Source organism: Marmota flaviventris, chromosome 7 (assembly GCF_047511675.1).
Source record: "Marmota flaviventris isolate mMarFla1 chromosome 7, mMarFla1.hap1, whole genome shotgun sequence".
Taxonomy (NCBI): Eukaryota; Metazoa; Chordata; class Mammalia; order Rodentia; family Sciuridae; genus Marmota; species Marmota flaviventris.
Genome location: NC_092504.1, coordinates 64,847,321 through 64,869,397, shown reverse-complemented (window position 1 = coordinate 64,869,397; position 22,077 = coordinate 64,847,321). Strand labels below are relative to the sequence as shown.

Genomic DNA, 22,077 nt, shown 5'->3' with positions numbered 1-22,077 from the left:
CCTTGAGACTCCAGATCATCTGAAGCATGTATATCCTGAATTCTTTATCTGACATTCCATCTGCTGCAGCTATTACCTCTTCTAAAGTTGAGTTGACCTGCATTGCTTGTGGTCCTTTCTTTCCTTGTCTTTTCATACTGCTTGCGTTTCTTTCTGCTTGGTGAAACTGTTGTGTTTTTTAAATTTTCCCCCTATATATTTATATTGCTCTTGTATAGTTGAAAAGTCTTGTTTGCAGGGGCGGGCAGCGCCTGTGCTCCTCCTCCAATTGGGGTGACGTGTCTACCTCGCCGGCGGGTCACTGGGCCTGTTCCGGGTGCGGAAGGCGGCTCTGCTCTGCCCCTACTCCAGTTGGGGTGACGTGACTACCACGCCGGTGGGCCGCTGGGCCTGTTCCGCCGGTCAGTTGCAGGTCTGCCTACCTTGCGGGCGTGGGTGGCGGCTCTGCTCTGTCCCTACTCCAATTGGGGTGACGTGACTACCACTCCGGCAGGCCGCTGGGCCTGTTCCGGGCATGGGCGAAGGCTCTGCTCTGCCCCTACTCCAATTGGGGTGACATGTCTACCACGCCGGCTGGCCACTGGGCCTAATCCGCCGGTCAGTTGCAGGTCTGCCTACCTTGCGTGCACGGGCGGCGGCTCTGCTCTGCCCCTACTCCAATTGGGGTTGACGTGACTACCGCCCCTGCGGGCCGCTGGGCCTGTTCTGGGCGCAGGCGAAGGCTCTGCACTGCCCCTACTCCAATTGGGGTGACGTGACTACCGTGCCAGCGGGCCGCTGGGCCTGTTCCGGGCGTGGGCGGCGGCTCTGCTCTGCCCCTCTGGCTTGATGACAAAATGAGAGAGACTCGGGTGTTTGTGACTCACTTTCTTTACCAGGAGACCAACTGTTTCTGTCGCCGCTGGTATCGATGAAGTTCTCTCCTCCGCCGCTTTCTGATGACATCAGATCTCTGCCATGTTGGTATCCCATGCGAATGGCAGCATTTCGCTCCCTTTGCCTGGTGACCAAAGCAACGGGTGAGTCCTGACCGGCCCTCACAAGCCCCGTCTCAATCCTGTTGCCACTGCCTATGAAGGCTCAGTTGGTATTTACCTCCACAGTATTCAGCAGGACCCGGACGGATAAGCAGTTTCCGCGGGTTCTTTAGCCCTGGGCCAGAGCAGTTCCGGGAGCCGGAATTCGGCCACTCCGGGCTCGGTGTATGTTCTGATAGGAGCAGGCTCCAAGAAGCAGTTTCCGCGGGTTCTTTAGCACTGAGCCTGAATAATTTGTAGCCGCAGGCGAATGACAGCCTGAAATTACCTGTTCTATGGCTGAATGAGCTGCGATCAGTAGAAAACACGGATGGTGACGTCAGCTCTCCAAGATGGTGGCCGCTGGCTTCCTCTGTGGTCTGACCGGTGTGGAGAATCGAATTGGACCGCTTCCTTCCCCTGTCTCAAACCCAGAATTCAGCCCTGAGCACAGTGATTGCACAGCTGGCAGAAGCCCGCAGAATCCGCAGCACTGTATCTTTGTGTTGCTATCTCGTCGTTTCCCAGCGCGCGCTGCAGACTCTAGCCGCGGGGCGATTTGCTGAATAAGCAGCGTGACCCTCCGTGCGGACAAATCTCTCACGTTTGAGCCCCCATAGCTGATCCTCGTGCAATGGAAATCCTTCCTCTAGGTTTTGGAGCACCCCAATTTTGCTGGAAATTCCTAACAAGATAGCTTTTAGCCATTCTAACTCGTCATTCTCCCGCACAGTGACGCGGTACACGGGGCTGATGCACTCCCTTCGCCGCCATCTTCCTTAGCAAGTTAATATATTCTTATAATATGAATAATAGAAAAAGTTTTGATAAGTAACATTTCTAATACTATATTGATTTAAAATAACAGTCACAGAGATAACCCATGTATACCTTATAGACCAATCTACCTCTCAGATATTTGTCACATTTATTTTTAATCAGTTTTACCTGATCCTGTTTCTGAGTTGATTTACCCTCTATTACTTCTTTTTCACCTTTTAAAAGAAAGGATTTCATTGATTAGACTCACTTTGAATTATATTTTTTTTGAAGCATCAATATTAACACTTTTGTGTTATTACATGAAAATGTAATATGTTTACCATCATATTTTTCAATATTCACATGATTATATAAATCATATATTTAAGTCACTGGCATGGGGGATTAGAGTAAGAACTATTTGCTCCCTTTCCCCACTATCCTTTCTATGGCACCAATAAGAAAAATTGCTTTTCCAACCATCTCTTTCTGATTAGTCAGTCCTCTGTAAGAAAGCAAGGATGAGCATTGGAGAAAAGGAGCTGAAGGTCCTGTGGTTCTCATGGTGAATTCAAATCAGTGGTGAAAGAATTCTTAGCTAATTTGACTCTGCATCTATTCAAGGTGGGTTTTCTAATTCAATTTAATAAATAAGAAAGAAGATAGTTTGTCTGCTATTTTAATAACTGTTCAGTTAGGAGATTGTTAAATTGGAAGAGGGGACATGGTGTGATTTTCAACTTGATATATATGTCTAGGTAATTGTTTACAAGATATGTAAATATGGATAATTCCAGCAAAATGCTTTAGTCATAGCTCAAGTGGCATGGTTTATATCATACGTTTCTATCTTGTTGCTCAGCTCTTGGATTGAAAGCCTTATGGAAATCCAGTTGGATTTTAATAAAAATTGCTCTCTCCATATATGTGTAAGAAAGCAAGGATGTGTATACACACACACACACACACACACACACATATGTATATACACTTATACAAATGTATATATATATATATATATATATATATATATATATAAATATAAACATAAATGTATTTGTATATATACACATATATACAAATTATATACAAATATAAACATTTATACATTTTTATACACATTGCATACATATAAATATATACATTTAATACATATTCTTTAATTTTAAACAAAAGTTGTTTTCTTTTTTTTAAATACCTTGTCAGTTTTATTCCTATCTCTATACCTGTCACTTTTTGTTTTTGTCAGCTTTTTCACTGTTGTGACTGAAAGATCTGGCTAGAACAATGAGGAACAGGCTTCATTTCATGTGCCAGTCTTTTTTAAAAAATATTTATTTTTTAGTTGTAGTAATACCTTTAATTAATTAATTAATTTTTATGTGGTGCTGAGGAGTGAACCCAGTGCCTCGCACGTGCTAGCCAAGCACTCTACCACTGAACCACAACCCCAGCCCATGTGCCAGTCTTAATAACTAACAATTATTTTTATTTAGTAAAGCCAATTAATGATTATTTAACAACTACCATACGCTGTGTAATACACACATTTATATGTATATAAGCATATACTATATCACATATATAATATATGTTATATAGTGTATGTATATATTTTATACATACTATATATAAACATATACTATATAATATACATATAAATGTAAACATAATATATATACACATATATATTGCATATCTATATTATATACATTTATATTTAAGATACACATATATTAAAATCTAATATTAAATATTCTAGAATGCTAGGGAAAGTTAATCAATTTAGCACTGATATTAATATAAACAGAATACAGGTAGCCTAGAAACCTATACTATAATTTTTAAAACAGTCTATAATTAAAGAAGCATCACAAATCATATATATATATCAATTTGTATAGCATATGGCATCTTTGAAGAAGAAATTTTTTTTGTTGATGCTTTTCTTGTCCTATACAGGGATGATAAACAAGCTTCATTTCATGTGCCAGTCTCAATAACTAACAATTATTTGTATTTAATAAAGCCAACTAGTAATTATTTAGCAATTACCATGTGCTGGGTCCTATTGTGAGCCTATTGAATCATCTACCTCATTTAATCTTGTCACCAATTCCATGGAGTAGGTATAAAACTAAACATTTTATACATGCTGCATTAATAGGGAAATGGTGTCACTTGGATTCTAACTTTTTTTTGCTGGACTCCAAAGTCTGCTCTGTCAAGCACACATGCTAGTTTTTCTCCCGCATACTATTTGATGTGGCTACCTAAGTTTCATCCACTAATGATGAAAACCGATAACCAGATCTTCAGAATACAATTCAAGTATTCCTTGCCCTGTAGCCAAGTAATAAAAATTTAGCTGATGGACCATGAGCAGGAATGATATTTGCCACTTTTATCCTGGACCCATTGAAGATTTACATTTTCTGTTCTTCTTCCAGCCATCTGAAAAGGAGATGACAAGGTTGGAAGAAATTTAGAGTTGGGCTGGGGATGTGGCTCAAGCAGTAGCGCGCTGGCCTGGCATGCTTGCGGCCCGGGTTCGATCCTCAGCACCACATACAAACAAAAGATGTTGTGTCCGCCGAAAACTAAAAAATAAATATTAAAAAATTTTAAAAAAGAAATTTAGAGTCATTCTGAAATGAGGATGAGAGTTGAGCTCACTGAGAAGATACTTGTTTAATTACTATGACATCTAAGTTGCCTGAAAAAAAAAGAGGAAATTATACATACTCTAGGGCCACAACATAAATGTGGACCATTAATTGTTTCTGCATTGTCAACTAATTCCTCCCATATATAATGATTTGTGATGCTTCTTTAAATATAGACTATTTTAAAAATGATAGTACATGTTTCTAGGTTTTTTGTATTCCATATATATATATATATATATATATATATATATATATATATATATATATCAGTGCTAAATAGATGAATTTATTCTAGAGTTCTAGAATGTTTAATATTACATCATAATTTATATTATGAACCTTGTGAACAATATTCATCTAGTCTTACCTGCTAATTTTATTCTGAAGAAATTTAGAATAAATATATAATCCACCAATCAATTGAATTTTTATTAAGATATTGAAACATCAGTGTCAAAAATAGTACTTAGCAGAATAAATAATCAACACATAGTTAAATGAATTAATAAATTTGGAAGATTTATTTATTTTAGATTATTCTTAGGAGTAATAAGCTACTGATATTATAAAGTATATATTTATTATATTTTCAAGATGATGAATTAAGAAACATTTTTCCTATAAGCATTTATTTTGAAAGAAAACTTTTTCATTAGTTCCCACCATTTTATTCCCCAATTGATCCTCTGGTTTCTTAAGTACTAAACTAGTAAATCAATAATAATAGTGGTACTATTGATAGAAATGTGGTGTCCTCATTTTCAAAATGAGTCTCCTAAAATTTTCATATCATATTGAATTGAGGAATAAACTAGAATAAAAAACCATTGTAAGATCAAAAGTATGAGGTTAAGGTAAAGAATAATAAGGCATTAAATTATACTGAGTGAATTTTCAAGTTTTATTGATTATTCATTTGATGGATTTTGGTGAAAATTTAAAAATTTTTTTTCAATACCCTGTCAGTTTTATTCTTATCTCTATACCTGACACTTTTTGTTTTTGTCAGCTTTTTCACTGTTATGGCTGAAATATCTGACTAAAACAATTTTAAGGGAGGAAAAGTTTATTTGAGGGATCACAATTTCAGAGGTCTTAGTCCATAGAAGGCTGGTTCCATTTCTCTGGGCTTGAGGTGAGGCAGAACATCATGGCAGAAGAGTGTGGCAGAGAGTAGCAGCTCACATGGTGATCAGAAAGCAGAGAGAGTTTCTATTCTCCAGATGCAAAATATATACACCAAAGTCCCACCTCCTCTAGTCACAAGCTACCACTTCAGTTACCACTCAGTTAAAATCCTATCAGGGAATTAATTCACTGATTGGGTTAAGACTCTCATAACTCAATCATTACTCCTCTAAACCTTCTTACATTGTCTCACACATGAGCTTTAGGGGACACCTCACATCCAAACCATAACACTTTTTTTTTCCAGATAGCCAATTTAAGTTGACATTTCTATAAAATCTGGGATAAGAAATCAAAAAATCGGTAGCACTTTAGATAGTTGGAATCATATTTCTTGGTTTATTTTTGGTGGATGGGGATAAAAGAGTGAATGATAAGATGTTAAAGGTGAGGGAGATGGAGAAATTAGAGATGACTCCAGACATTTGGTTTTCATGAAATTTTTAATCAAATAAACATTTAATTAATACCTAGTATAATCCAGTTAGGTCTGAAATTATATATTTCTGAAATAAAATATTTTCTTGGGATACAACACTCAACACAGTGTTTCTTGAAGTGAGATCCAGAGAAAATTCCTGGGAATGTGAGTTCTCTCCAGTTATTCTGATATATCATCTCAGTATCCATCTGCATGCTTGTATTTATCTTTGTCTTGGGTTAAAGTGTGAATAATTTAATCAACCTTCAATTGATTATTTGTACAATATTTAAATAGAGCATTTATACTTTCAATTAAATTCCAACCTCTGAAAATCTTGTTCCTTGTACACGTCTAATATTTAGTTAAACAAAGGGAAACTTAAAAACTATGAATAGATGGGGAAAGATAGTAGAAAACAAATGAGATAGAGTTCTTGTTCAATATCAAATGATAGAAGACATATCTCAATTATATGTGAATTTTGTTCAGGAAGCATAAAAGAGCAAGTACTGCTTGGACCCAAAGTAAGAGCCTGGGAAGACTTTACAGTGAAGCTATGGTAAGTCTTGATAATTAATATGCGAGGAAGATAAGCAGGGAGAAGGCATGGAAACTAAAATATTATGACACTTTTGTGAAAATGTGAATATTCAGTTTAATTGAATCATGGAAGGCACTTTAGGGAAGATGATTGTAGAGGGCAAACATATCTCCATGGACTTTGTATGAAATGAAACAATGGTTGGACTTATTCCTAGAAGATAGGGATCCACCAAAGAAGGTGTTAGCCATGAAGTCATTTGATAAAAATATAGTTTTAGAAAGATAAATTTGGAAGCAACAGAGAATTATTCTGAGAGTGAGAAAACTTTACAATGGCAGAGGTAATCCTGAAGTATTCTTATGGATGAAGATGAGGGACTGGATTTGAAAAGACACTAAGCAGTGGAATGGAAGGTGTTAGTGGTTATGTGAGAGGTAAGGACAAGAGTCTAGGATTACTCTAAGATTGATGGTTTGGATTCCTGAGTAGGTGGAATCATTTACTAGGATATAAAATACAGGAGAAGGAAGAGATTTGCAAAAGGTGTCGGATGGTTCAATTTGGGATATGTTGAACTTGAAATCCCTGTGAAACATCCATGAAAATGAAATCAGGATCTTGGCTTGTGTTGTTTATTGTTTCATTTCCAAGATTTCCTAGTTCATGCCTGTCACATTGTAGATGATGAATGCACATTAATTATATAAATAGATAATGGATGAATTTGTGAAGCTGTAGAGTGTTTTCTAGAATGAAATAGTGGATCCTGATATATTAACACACATAAATTTGAAGAGGTGACTGCCATGTCAAAGAACCCACTGGAAATGACGAAATTTGGAAACACCAAATTTCCTTTACATGGAAGGACAAGGAATCAGCAGAAGAAAGTGAAAAGAAATAATATGAAATGATAAAATAATCTGAAATCAGAAAGAATCAAGGACAGAAGATAGAATGGGGATGTAGCTCATGGCTCTACAAGTGTGAAATCCTGGTTCAATCCCAGCACTGCAGAAATAGGAAATAAATAAATAAACAAAGAAGAAGAAATGTATGAAGCCATACAACAGTGACAATTTATCCACTAGGTGAGATATGAACAGTGCCATCAAAATTGGCACTTGGAGGATTATTTATTAAAGAGAGATCAGTTGCAGTAGTATGGTAGGAGAAAAATTCATGTAATAGAGAATTAAAGGGAAGATGAAAAAAGATTACTAAATAAAAATAGTTCTTTTAAAAACTTGCCTGTGAAGAAAATAAGAAAACTAGCCTAATACTTGGGAAGGATATAAAAGTTAAGGAACAGAGTTTTTTTTTTTTTTTAAAGATGAACTATTCTTGAGTATGCTTTTATGGTATGAAAATGAAAAGTCATGGAAATTAAGACTCTCAAGATATAATATCTGTAAAAATACTTAATAGAAAATTATATGAGTAGATATAGCTAATATGCAACATTCCTATGCATTTCTTCATGTGTGTAGAATAATTTAATTTTAATAAGAGCATTTCACTTTTATTACTATTCCTTCTACATAGATAAAGGAACTGAAGCTTGGAAAGATTAATTAAAATTTTCAAATACATATAGTTAATATTACTAGAACAGCATCTCAAACATATATTTTAGAATCTAAAACAAATGCTCTTTGTATCTGTTTTCTATGATTAATTTTCATTGGCAGAATAATTACTATTCTTTGTTAGTTTACCTACATTACTGTTTTGACTTTTGTGGAACTCTAGGCTCTTAGGCCCATTCTTTTGCTCCTATAATTTACAGCCATTTCCTTATATCTTATTTATCCCTGATTCACAAAATGCAGACATTGAAAAATACCCATTGCAGATCAAATGTCTATATTTCTCTAGTCATCTGTCTCTACCATCCATTACATTGTTCATGTCTCTTATTTCTTCATTTTCCTCCTTACTCTCTCTCAGAAGATGGCTTCACTTTTTCTTTCACATTTAAGAAAATAAGGGACTTTAACTAGAAACATGACCAATATCCCATCCTATTATTAAGAAATTTATTTAATATTAAAAATATCTTTTGTACCCTTCCACTCAATTCAAAGGTTTGGATCCCTTCTTCCTTTCCAAGATAAAAATATTCTTCTCTTCTTGCTTCCTTTTTTTGTGGAGTTGGGGGACCTAGGATTGAATCCAGGGATTCTTAACAACTGAGTCTATCCCCAGCCCTTTAAATTTTTTTTTTTTTTAAACTGTGAAACAGGATCTTTCTAAGTTGCTTAGGGTCTCACTAAGTATCTGGGGCCAACTTTGAACTTGTGATCCTCCTGCCTTAGTCTCCCAAATACCTGGGATTACAGATGTGCACTATTTATATTGCTTCTTACTTCAAATCATTATCCAAATTTTCTCTTATATAATCACTCATATCAAGCATTCTGATCCCCCCCCCCCCGAAAACATGTAAATGACCCCATCTAAACAAAGAAAAGAAAGGCTAGAGAAGAACAAAGGGAAATACAAGAATGAAAAAGAGAAGATTAAAAAAATTCTCTAACCCAGATTCTCTCTAAACTAATACATTCCTTCTAATGCACTACAATTAAATCCATATACCTTATGTTTACTTCCCCATCCTCCTGCTCCATTTTCTCAACTGAGCAGCTTATCCATATCACCTTCTCAAGTATACTTAGCAGCATGAACCATGGACACCTCAGGCTCAACATAACAAAAACTAATTTTTTTCACACCTTCTATTATTATCCTTGCTATACTCCCTATATCAATAATTAACAACAAATGTTTATCAACTAAATGAATGATATGTGCCTATCTAATCCAATTGATTGTATTATTCTTAGTTATTATAGGATTAAAATAAAGAAGCAGCAAAAAAATTATTTTAAAAAGAAACTAAGAGAAATGATCTAGAACTTCTATCTGGGACTTAGAATATTGAAATCCTAATGTAATGGTTTCATTTTTCTCTTGTTTAAATTGTAAAGGTTGAACAAACTTTCTTTACAATATGAAATTCTATGATAATAAAAGCATCTTTGATTTGAGTTTTTCCACATTTGTTGGATTTAAGTCTCACACATAGTTCATATTTATTTTTACTTCTTGAAAAATTTGCAAAAACTTCACTCCTGTAGTGGAAATATCTACTCTGGATACCATTTATACCTATAATAGATATAACAATGCATGATAAACCATTGATGAAATAATTTAAGGTTTTGGGAATAAGAGAATAATTTTACATTGATTTTCTATGATAAATCACTTAGGAATTAGGCTTTATAGTGAATAGGTATAAAAGTGTACTTATAAACAATTTCTGCAAATAAAATGTCATAAGAAAACTATGCATGAAATCTTGTTTATTGAGTGATAAGGGGACTTAATGCATGTTCTTGGAAACAATTACCTGTTTGCCATCTCTTTTATATGATAATTCCTGACACTAGGAAAGATGTTTTAATGACATCAAGGGCAGCAGAGCTTTGGACTGCCCAAGAGGGTAAATTCTAAAGCCATTGCCTCCAGAATAACTTCTGTGCTCTAATTTTGCTTAACAGATTTCTTCATGTGTGTTGAAAATGATATAATTATGAGAGTCATGGAAGCACAAAATGGATAATGTTATTAAAGATTTTAAAGATTTGCATCTAAAAATATAGCTAAAGGAAAGCTGAGTTCTTAGGGGTGAATATGGAACAATAATAATGATTTCACAATTGCAATCTCTAGCATGTTTAACATAGAGAAAAAGTAAATAACCCATGAACTTCAAATTTGACATCACAGAAAATACATCACTGAAATTAAAGCTATCACTAAGAAATTTCTCACACAAATATAATCTACAGTTTACAATGATTAGAAAGTTTTGATTTCAATCTCCACTAATAATGGAGATATTTTGGGTTTTTATATACTTGAACCAATACTTCATAGTATACAAGTCTGTGTATTATTATATTTCACAGAATTATAATGTTATACATAATTTACTGTATTTAAGACTTTCATATAATTATAAAAATAAAACAAAAATATTTAACTTGAGAGAAAAAGAAGGAATGTGCACAGGATAAAAGATATAGTTTTCAGGATAGAGAGAGATTACTATTTTAAGGAAACTTGTAAAAACTTTAATAAATTAAAATATCCTCAAAGCTAGCTTTTTATAAAGTCAGAGGATTTTACAGAAAAGTGAAAATGCTGTGAATACATCATCAGGGTGGTAAAACAAGAGAGTCTACCCCCACACTTCTACAGAAACATTAATTTTAACAGTTGTCCATGGATACACAGTGTATCTTTTTGGGAACCTGGGACTCTGGTGAGAGATTCCAATACTCTTTTCAAGAAAAAAAAATTATGAGGACAAATACATTGAAGAAGGAAAGAACTATTTTATTTCACCCACATTATCCCTGTCCCAAGGTAGCATAGCTGAGTCCCAAGAGAGACTATTTTGATCCATGATTTTTCCCACTGGGGGAAAGTGAGAACTGAATGAAAGATTGGCTTGCCCACAAGGTTCATTTTAGTCCTGTCTATTCCAGATCACTGAGGGTATCTGCATGACTAAATTGAGTGGGGTGAGTGAATGCTTGGGTATGGAAGCAAGGAAAACAAGTATTGAGGTTCATAGAAATCATCAGGCAGATCTCAAAAACCAGACATAGATTTTATTAACTGGCTTATGAACTCCACCAAGAGGGCTACCCACAAACCACATGGAAAACCTTACCTAAGGATCACTCAATGTGCTGACCTGAGCCCTCAGCATTTTATGTGTACCCTCAAGATGGCATGTGTAAGAATATCCTGGGGGTCAAGCAAATACCCACAGACAGCATGTGGATATCAGTAGCTAGTTCAACTTTTTAAGAAAATGGTAAATTAACCTTGAACACCCCAAGGCATTACTATGGGGGAAAAATGGCAGGTACACAATACCTGTCCTAATTTAGCCACATCAAAAGAAAACATACAATCTTAATACATTTACCTCACTCTCTGAGAGAAGGAGACTGGGTTGGGTGCACCCGTAGAAAAGAACTGAGTGACCTTTAAAATCTCTAGTTGGGATGACTAATAATATTCTTTAATGATGATAGTAGAGACTGAGAAATAGGACTACTTCAATTAAAAAACAGCAATGCCAAATTTCAGGGAACATAACAAATTTAAAAAGCATAGCATCATTAAAGAAAAAAGAAATAAAGCTCAAATGGTTGACCACCCCCCACCTCAATTGTGAACTGTAAATTGCCTGGAAAATAATTCAAAATAATGACTGTAAAGAAATTCTAGCAAACTATAAGAAAACACAGATTTACAGCTGAATAAAATCAGAAGAAGAATAATTAAACACAATGAAAAATTTAACATTTAAATTTCCTTCTTAAGAAAGAGGAAAACATAAGGAAAAATAAAACCAGTCAAGTATGGTGAAACATAACTCTAATCCCAGAAATACGAGAGGTTGAGGCAAGAGGATTGCAAGTTTGAGGCCAGTCTGGGCAATTTAGCAAGAACTTCAGCAACTTAGTGAAATGTTGCCTCAAAATAAAATGTAAAAAGAACTGGAGATGTAGATTAGGAAAAAGTGCCCTGGGTACAATCCACAAGATACAAAGGAATAAAGAAAGGAAGAAAGGAAAAGAGGGGGAAGAAATGCTGAAGCTGAAGACTGCAACTACTTAACTGAAAAATTCAGCACAGAATTACAACAGTTGACTCAGACAGAAGAATAGATAACCTTAAAGACGATCATTTAAAATTATCTAGTCAGAAAACAAACACGAAGAAACTAAAAGAAAAATCCTGTGTGATTTTTGGGATGCTGTAAAATGAAATAATAGAAATAATATCTCACCTGGATTAGGAAGATGGCGGCGAGGGGAGTGCATTGCCCCTGTGTGCTGCTTCACTGTGTGGGAGTATGACAAGTCAGGACGGCTAAAGGCTATCTTGTTAGGAATTTCCAGCAATAGTGGGGTGCTCCGGAACCTGGAGGAAGGATTTCCATCGCACGAGGATCAGCTACGGGGACTCAAACGCGAGAGGTTTGTCGAACGGAGGGTAACACTGCTTATTCAGCAAATCGCCCAGTGGCTAGAGTCTGCAGCGCGCGCTGGGAAACGAGGAGATAGCGACACAGGAATACAGCGCTGCAGTTTCTGCCAGCCGTGCAAGCACCGTACTCAGGGCTGAACTCTGGGTTCGAGACGGGGGAAGGAAGCGGTCCATCTTGGTTCTCCACACTGGTCAGACCACAGAGGAGGCCAGCGGACACCATGTTGGAAAGCTGACGTCACCATCCCTGTTTTCGACTGACCGCAGCTCATTCAGCCATAGAACAGGTAATTTCAGGCTGCCATTCACCTGAGGCTTGCAGACAGATTGCTCGGGCTCAGTGCCTGGGTGCTTCTTAGAACCTGCTCTTATCGGAGTGAACACCGAGCGCGGGGCGGCCGAGTTCCGGCTCCCGGAACCGCCCTGGCCCAGGGCTGGGGAGCCTGCGGAGGCTGCTTCTTGGACCCTGCTCCTATCAGAGCATACACCAAGCACTAAGCGGCCGAGTTCCGGCTCCCGAAACTGAGCCCGCGGGGGCTGCTTCTTGGAGCCTACTCTTATCGGAGCATACACCGAGCACGGAGCGGCCGAGTTCCGGCTCCCGGAACTGCCCTGGCCCAGGGCTAGGAGCCCACGGAAACTGCTTCTCGGTCTGGGTCCTGCTGAGGGCCGGTCAGGACTCACCCGTTGCTTTGGTTGCCCGGCAAGGGGAACGAAATGCTGCCATTCGCATAGGATACCAACATGGCAGAGATCTGATGTCATCAGAAAGCGGCGGAGAAGAAAACTTCATCAATACCAGCGGCGACAGAAACAGTTGGTCTCCTGGTAGGGGGGGTGAGGCACAGACACCCGAGTCTCCTGGATTTGTCGTCGAGCCAGAGGGGAGGAGCCGGTCCGTCGCCAGCGCCCGGAGCAGGCCCAGCGGCTCGCCAGCGTGGTGTCCGCGTGACCCCAATTGGAGAGGGGGCGGAGCAGAGCCGCCACCTGCGCCCGCAAGGTGGGCAGACCCGTGACCCAGTGGTACACGGGCGTGGTAGGAGGGGCAGGGCAGAGCCGCCGCCCGCGCTTGCAAGGTAAACAGACCTGTGACAGACTGGCGGGTCAGGCCCAGTGGCTTGCCAGCGTGGTACACACGTCACCCCAACTGGAGTAGGGGCAGAGCAGATCCTTCTCCCACGCCCGGATCAGGCCCTGCTGGTGTGGTGGTCACGTGACCCCAATTGGAGTGGGGGCAGAGTGGAACCGCCACCCGTGCCCGCAGGGTGAGCAGACCTGTGACCAACCTGCAGATCAGGCCCAAGGGTCCGCAGGTGTGGTAGGAGGGGCAAGGCAGATCCGCCGCCCGCGCCTGCAAGGTAGGCAGACCTGCGACAGACCAGCGGATCAGGCCCAGGAGCCTGCCGGCGTGGTACACACACCACCCTAATTGGAGTAGGGGCAGAGCAGAGTCGCCGCCCGTGCCAGGAACAGGCCCAGCGACCTGCAGGCGGGGTAGTCACGACACCCCAATTGGAGTAGGGGCAGAGCAGAGCCACCACCCGTGCCCGAAAGGTGGGCAGATCTGCGACCGACCAGCGGGACAGGCCCAGTGGCCTGCCGGTACGACAGACACGTCACCCCATTTGGAGTAGGGGCAGAGTAGAGCCGCCGCCCGCGCCTGCAGAGTAGGCAAACCTGCAACCGACCGGCGGATCAGGCCCGGTGGCTTTCCGGCGTGGTACACTCGTCACCCCAATTGGAGTAGGGGCAGAACAGAGCCGCCGCCAGCGCCCAGAACAGGCCCAGTGACCTGCCGGCGTGGTAGTCACGACACCCCAATTGGAATAAGGAGAGAGCAGAGCCGCCGCCCGCGCCTGCAGGAAAGATACGCAAGCAGTATGAAAAGACAAGGAAAGAAAGGACCACAAGCAATGCAGGTCAACGCAACTTTAGAAGAGGTAATAGCTGCAGCAGATGGAATGTCAGATAAAGAATTCAGGATATACATGCTTCAGATGATCTGGAGTCTCAAGGAAGACATTAGACAGCAAAATCAGACAATGAAAGATCACATCCACAATGAATTCCATAAACAAATCCAGGAAGCAAAAGATCAACTATATAGGGAGATAGAGGTTATAAAAAACAAACAAACAGAAATCCTAGAAATGCAGGAAGCAATAAACCAACTTAAAAACTCAATGGAGAATACTACCAGCAGAGTAGAACACTTAGAAGGTAGAACATCAGACAATGAAGACAAAGTATTTCAACTTGAAAAGAACATAGACAGCTCAGCAAGACTGTTAAGAAACCATGAGCAGAACATCCAAGAAATATGGGATAACATTAAGAGACCAAACTTAAGAGTCATTGGGATACAGGAAGGGACAGAGCTCCAAACCAAAGGAATGAGAAGTCTATTCAATGAAATAATATGAGAAAACTTCCCAGACTTGAAGAATGAGACAGAATCCCAAATCCTAGAAGCCTACAGGACGCCGAATGTGCAAAATCATAAGAGATCCACACCTAGACACATTATAATGAAGATGCCCAACATACAGAATAAGGAGAGAATTTTAAAAGCTACAAGAGAAAGGAAGCAGATTACATTTAGGGGTAAGCCAATCAGGATAACAGCTGATCTTTCAACACAGACTCTGAAAGCTAGAAGATCCTGGAATAACATATTTCAAACACTGAAAGAAAATGGGTTCCAACCAAGAATTGTGTATCCAGCGAAATTAAGCTTCAGGATGGAAGATGAAATTAAAACCTTCCACGATAAACAAAAGTTTAAAGAATTCGCAGCTAGAAAACCATCTCTTCAAAACATCCTCGCCAAAACATTACAGGAAGAGGAAATGGAAAATAACAATGAAAACCAACAGTGGGAGGTAGGACAGTAAAGGGGGGGAAATAATCAAAGAGGAAAACAAACCATGTTTAGTAACAGAAATAAACAAATATGGGTGGAAGAACAACCCATATATCAATAATAACCCTAAATGTTAATGGCTTAAACTCACCAATTAAGAGACACAGGCTAGTAGAATGGATCACAAAACAAGACCCAACAATATGCTGCCTACAGGAGATGCATTTGATAGGAAAAGACATACATAGGCTGAAGGTGAAAGGTTGGGAAAAATCATATCACTCATATGGACTTCGGAAACAAGCAGGAGTGTCCATACTCATATCAAATAAAATAGATTTCAAGCCAAAGTTAATCAAAAGGGATAAAGAGGGACACTACATACTGCTTAAGGGAGCCATACACCAACAAGACATAACAATCATAAATATTTATGCCCCAAACAATGGTGCAGCTATGTTCGTCAAACAAACTCTTCTCAAGTTCAAGAGTCTAATAGACCACCATACAATAATCATGGGAGACTTCAACACACCTCTCTCGCCACTGGACAGATCTTCCAAACAAAAGTTGAATAAGGAAACTATAGAACTTAATAACACAATTAATAACCTAGACTTAATTGACATATATAGAATATACCACCCAACATCAAGCAGTTACACTTTTTTCTCAGTAGCACATGGATCCTTCTCAAAAATAGATCATATATTATGTCACAGGGCAACTCTTAGACAATATAAAGGAGTAGAGATAATACCATGCATCTTATCTGATCATAATGGAATGAAACTGAAAATCAACGATAAAAGAAGGAAGGAAAAAGCATACATCACTTGGAGAATGAACAATAGGTTACTGAATGATCAATGGGTTATAGAAGACATCAAGGAGGAAATTAAAAAATTCTTAGAGATAAATGAAAACACAGACACAACATATCGGAATCTATGGGACACATTGAAAGCAGTTCTAAGAGGAAAATTCATTGCTTGGAGTTCATTCCTTAAAAAAAGAAAAAAACAACAAATAAATGATCTCATACTTCATCTCAAAATCCTAGAAAAAGAAGAGCAAAACAACAGCAAAAGAAGTAGAAGGCAAGAAATAATTAAAATCAAAGCTGAAATTAATGAAATCGAAACAAAAGAAACAATTGAAAAAATTGACAAAACTAAAAGTTGGTTCTTTGAAAAAATAAACAAAATCGACAGACCCTTAGCCATGCTAGTGAAGAGAAGAAGAGAGAGAACTCAAATTACTAGCATACGGGATGAAAAAGGCAATATCACAACAGACACTTCAGAAATACAGAAGATAATCAAAAACTATTTTGAATCCTTATACTCCAATAAATTAGAAGATAGTGAAGGCATAGATAAATTTCTTAAGTCATATGATCTGCCCAGATTGAGTCAGGAGGATATAGACAACCTAAACAGACCAATATCAATTGAGGAAATAGAAGAAACCATCAAAAGACTACCAACTAAGAAAAGCCCAGGACCGGATGGGTATACAGCAGAGTTTTACAAAACCTTTAAAGAAGAACTAATACCAATACTTTTCAAGCTACTTCAGGAAATAGAAAAAGAGGGAGAACTTCCAAATTCATTCTATGAGGCCAACATCACCCTGATACCTAAACCAGACAAAGACACTTCAAAGAAAGAAAACTACAGACCAATATCTCTAATGAACCTAGATGCAAAAATCCTCAATAAAATTCTGGCGAATCGGATACAAAAACATATCAAAAAAATTGTGCACCATGATCAAGTAGGATTCATCCCTGGGATGCAAGGCTGGTTCAATATACGGAAATCAATAAATGTTATTCACCACATCAATAGACTTAAAAATAAGAACCATATGATCATCTCGATAGATGCGGAAAAAGCATTCGACAAAGTACAGCATCCCTTTATGTTCAAAACTCTAGAAAAACTAGGGATAACAGGAACATACCTCAATATTGTAAAAGCAATCTATGCTAAGCCTCAGGCTAGCATCATTCTGAATGGAGGAAAAACTGAAGGCATTCCCTCTAAAATCTGGAACAAGACAGGGATGCCCTCTCTCTCCACTTCTGTTCAACATAGTTCTAGAAACACTGGCCAGAGCAATTAGACAGACAAAAGAAATTAAAGGCATAAAAATAGGAAAAGAAGAACTTAAATTATCACTATTTGCAGGTGACATGATTCTATACCTAGCAGACCCAAAAGGGTCTACAAAGAAACTATTAGAGCAAATAAATGAATTCAGCAAAGTGGCAGGATATAAAATCAACACGCATAAATCAAAGGCATTCCTGTATATCAGCGACAAATCCTCTGAAATGGAAATGAGGACAACCACTCCATTCACAATATCCTCAAAAAAATTAAAATAATTGGGAATCAACCTAATAAAAGAGGTGAAAGACTTATACAATGAAAACTACAGAACCCTAAAGAGAGAAATAGAAGAAGATCTTAGAAGATGGAAAAATATACCCTGTTCATGGATAGGCAGAACTAAGATCATCAAAATGGCAATATTACCAAAAGTTCTCTATAAGTTTAATGCAATGCCAATCAAAATCCCAACGGCATTTCTTGTAGAAATAGAGAAAGCAATCATGAAATTCATATGGAAAAATAAAAGACCCAGAATAGCAAAAACAATGCTAAGCAGGAAGTGTGAATCAGGCGGTATAGCGATATCAGACTTCAAACTATACTACAGAGCAATAGTAACAAAAACAGCATGGTACTGGTACCAAAACAGGCGGGTGGACCAATGGTACAGAATAGAGGACACAGAAACCAACCCACAAAACTACAACTATCTTATATTTGATAAAGGGGCTAAAAGCATGCAATGGAGGAAGGATAGCATCTTCAACAAATGGTGCTGGGAAAACTGGAAATCCATATGCAACAAAATGAAACTGAATCCCTTTCTCTCGCCATGCACAAAAGTTAACTTAAAATGGATCAAGGAGCTTGATATCAAATCAGAGACACGCCGTCTGATAGAAGAAAAAGTTGGCTACGATCTACATACTGTGGGGTCGGGCTCCAAATTCCTCAATAGGACACCGGTAGCACAAGAGTTAATAACTAGAATCACCAAATGGGACTTACTCAAACTAAAAAGTTTTTTCTCAGCAAAAGAAACAATAAGAGAGGTAAATAGGGAGCCTACACCCTGGGAACAAATCTTTACTCCTCACACTTCAGATAGAGCCCTAATATCCAGAGTATACAAAGAACTCAAAAAATTAGACAATAAGAGAACAAACAACCCAATCAACAAATGGGCCAAGGACCTGAACAGACACTTCTCAGAGGAGGACATACAGTCAATCAACAAGTACATGAAAAAATGCTCACCATCTCTAGCTGTCAGAGAAATGCAAATCAAAACCACCCTAAGATACCATCTCACTCCAGTAAGATTGGCAGCCATTATGAAGTCAAACAACAACAAGTGCTGGAGAGGATGTGGGGAAAAGGGTACACTTGTACATTGCTGGTGGGACTGCAGATTGGTGCAGCCAATTTGGAAAGCAGTATGGAGATTTCTTGGAAAGCTGGGAATGGAGCCACCATTTGACCCAGCTATTCCCCTTCTTGGTCTATTCCCTAAAGACCTAAAAAGAGCATGCTACAGGGACACTGCTACATCAATGTTCATAGCAGCACAATTCACAATAGCAAGACTGTGGAACCAACCTAGATGCCCTTCAATAGACGAATGGATAAAAAAAATGTGGCATTTATACACAATGGAGTATTACTCTGCATTAAAAAATGACAAAATCATAGAATTTGCAGGGAAATGGATGGCATTAGAGCAGATTATGCTAAGTGAAGCTAGCCAATCCCTAAAAAACAAATGCCAAATGTCTTCTTTGATATAAGGAGAGTAACTAAGATCAGAGTAGGGACGAAGAGCAGGAGAAGAAGATTAACATTTAACAGGGATGAGAGGTGGGAGGGAAAGGGATAGAGAAGGGAAATTGCATGGAAATGGAAGGAGACCCTCACGGTTATACAGTGGAGGGGGTAGAGAGAGAGGAGGGGAGGGGAGAGGTGGGGATGGGGGATGGTGGAGGATGGGAAAGGCAGCGGAGCACAACAGACACTAGTATGGCATTATGTAAATCAATGGATGTGTAACTGATGTGATTCTGCAATCTGTGTATGGGGTGAAGGTGGGAGTTCATAACACACTTGAATCAAAGTGTGGAATGTGATATGTCAAGAAATTTGTAATGTTTTGAACAACCAACAATCAAAAATTTAAAAAAAATAAATAAAATTTTTAAAAAAAGAAATAATATCTCTATTATGGTAGTTCTAGAAGGAAGAGAGAACGCGAAAAGGACACATAGCTTTTTAAAAGAAAGAATGAAGTAAAATTTCCCAAATCTGAGAAGGGAAAGGAATACTCAGATTCATGAGACTCAAATAAATCAAAATAGGCTGAATATCAATTGATCCTCTACAAGACATGTTATAACAAAACTGTCAAAAGTCAAAGACAAAGAGAGAATTTTGTAAGCATTAAGAGAGAAATGTAATTCATTGTAAAAGGACCCTGCCCCATACTCCATAATAAGACTACCAGTGGATTTATCAAGAGAAATCTTATGAGCCAGGAGAGAGCGAGATGATACATTTGAACAGCTGGGGAAAAAAAGGAAAAGATAACCAATAATACTTCCTTTGCACAGCTGCCCATCAAAAATGTGGGAGATAATTGAAAGCTCAGGAAATAATATAAGAATTAATAGATGGATGGCACCAAATTAATAAGATTCTCCACTGCAAAGAAACTAAAGAGCATGAAGAAAGATTTCACAGAATGGGAGAAAATCTTTGCAAGCTACTTTTCTGACAGAGCATTATTATTTATAATATTATAAAGAATTAAAAAAATTTACCACCAAATCCAAAACAACAAAAACAATGACCTACTCAAAAAATGGGCAAATAAACAGGTACATCTCAAAAGAAAAAATACAAATGGCCACCAAATATATATAAAAAATTTCAACATTTTTATCAATTAAGAAAGTGCAAATCAAAACTACACTGACATTTTATCTCATTCCAGTTAGAATGGTAGCCAACAAAAATATAAACAAGAATCAGTGATGGAGAGGATGCGGGAAAAAGGAATACTTTTAAACTACTGGGATTGTAAATCAGTACAACCACTCTGGAAATCAGTATAGAGGTTCCTCAGAAAAGTAGAAATGGAATTGCCATATGACCCAGCTATGATGTTCCTTGGAATTTATCCTAAAAATTAAAATCAGCATACTACAGCAATACATGTATACCCATATTTATAGTAGTACAATTTCAATAGCCAAATTTTGGAACCAACTTAGATATCTATCAATAGATGAATGAATAAATAATATTTGGCATATACACATGATGGAGTTTTATTCTGTCATAAAAAAGAATCAAATTGTTTCATTTGCATGAAAGTGGATGGAACTTGAAAACATTATGATAAATGAAATAAGCAAAACTCAGAAAGTCAAAGTTCATGTGTTTTCTCTCAAATATATAAGCTAGAGAGAAAATTAATGGAAAAGAAAGTGCAAGGGATCTCATGAAAACATAAGAGAGACTAGTATATTTAAGGAAAAGAGACCAGGAGGAGAGAAGAGGAAAGGGAAAGGGGACATACAGGAGAATGGTACTGACCAAATTATATTATTATAATGTGTGCATGTATGAATATGTAACAACAAATCCCACTATTATTTGTAACACATTAATTTAAATGAAGAAAAAAAAAACTTTCCCAGACAAAAGATGAGGGAGTTCATTTTTTTTAATGGTAAAGTTAAATACTTTCAGAATACTCTTAATACTGTAATGGTGTGAAAACCACTTTTAGAGCAGTCACAAAAGTTAAAAGACAAAAGTATTAAAAATAACTATAGCTGTAATAACCTGTCAATGAATACAAATTATAAAATTATATTAATACTGACATAAATGACATCAAATGGGGGAGAAGAAAATCTTTGCATGTTAATAAGCTTAAGTTTTTAGAAGTTTAAAACAGGATTTTTTTAAAACCTATGAGATGTTTATTTAAGCCTCATGGTGGTTGCAAAGAAAACACCTTTAACAGACATGCAGAGATGAAAACAAAATTTTGTTAATGGATACAAATTATAAGCAGATGTAAATAGTGAGACTGTTAACATCAGAACTACAAAAAAAAATGACAAAAGCAACAAGGAAAACATGAAGAGAGAAAAGAACAAAGAAATTACAAAATAGTTACTAAACAATTAGTAAAATGACAATAAAAATTCTCACCTAGATATTAGACAAACAATAGAAGAGATCAATGAAACTGAGAGTTTTCTGAAAAGATAAAGCTAACAAACATTTAGCTAGACAAAGAAGAAAAGAAAGATACTCAAATAAATAAACTATTAAAAAGAGACATTAATAATGACATTATAGAAATACCAAGGATCATGAGGATATTACAAACAATTTTATGCC

The 22,077-nt window shown here is 37.6% G+C and overlaps 1 protein-coding gene and 1 pseudogene across 2 annotated transcripts in view; one reads left to right on the top strand and one right to left on the bottom strand.

Annotated features, from left to right (window-relative positions):
- Cfap299 (cilia and flagella associated protein 299) overlaps positions 1-22,077 on the bottom strand; it is a 641,205-nt gene that overhangs the window by 23,068 nt on the left and 596,060 nt on the right. The window lies entirely within an intron of this gene.
- Positions 977-22,077, top strand: part of LOC114096287 (eukaryotic translation initiation factor 5B-like) — a 51,724-nt pseudogene continuing 30,623 nt past the window's right edge.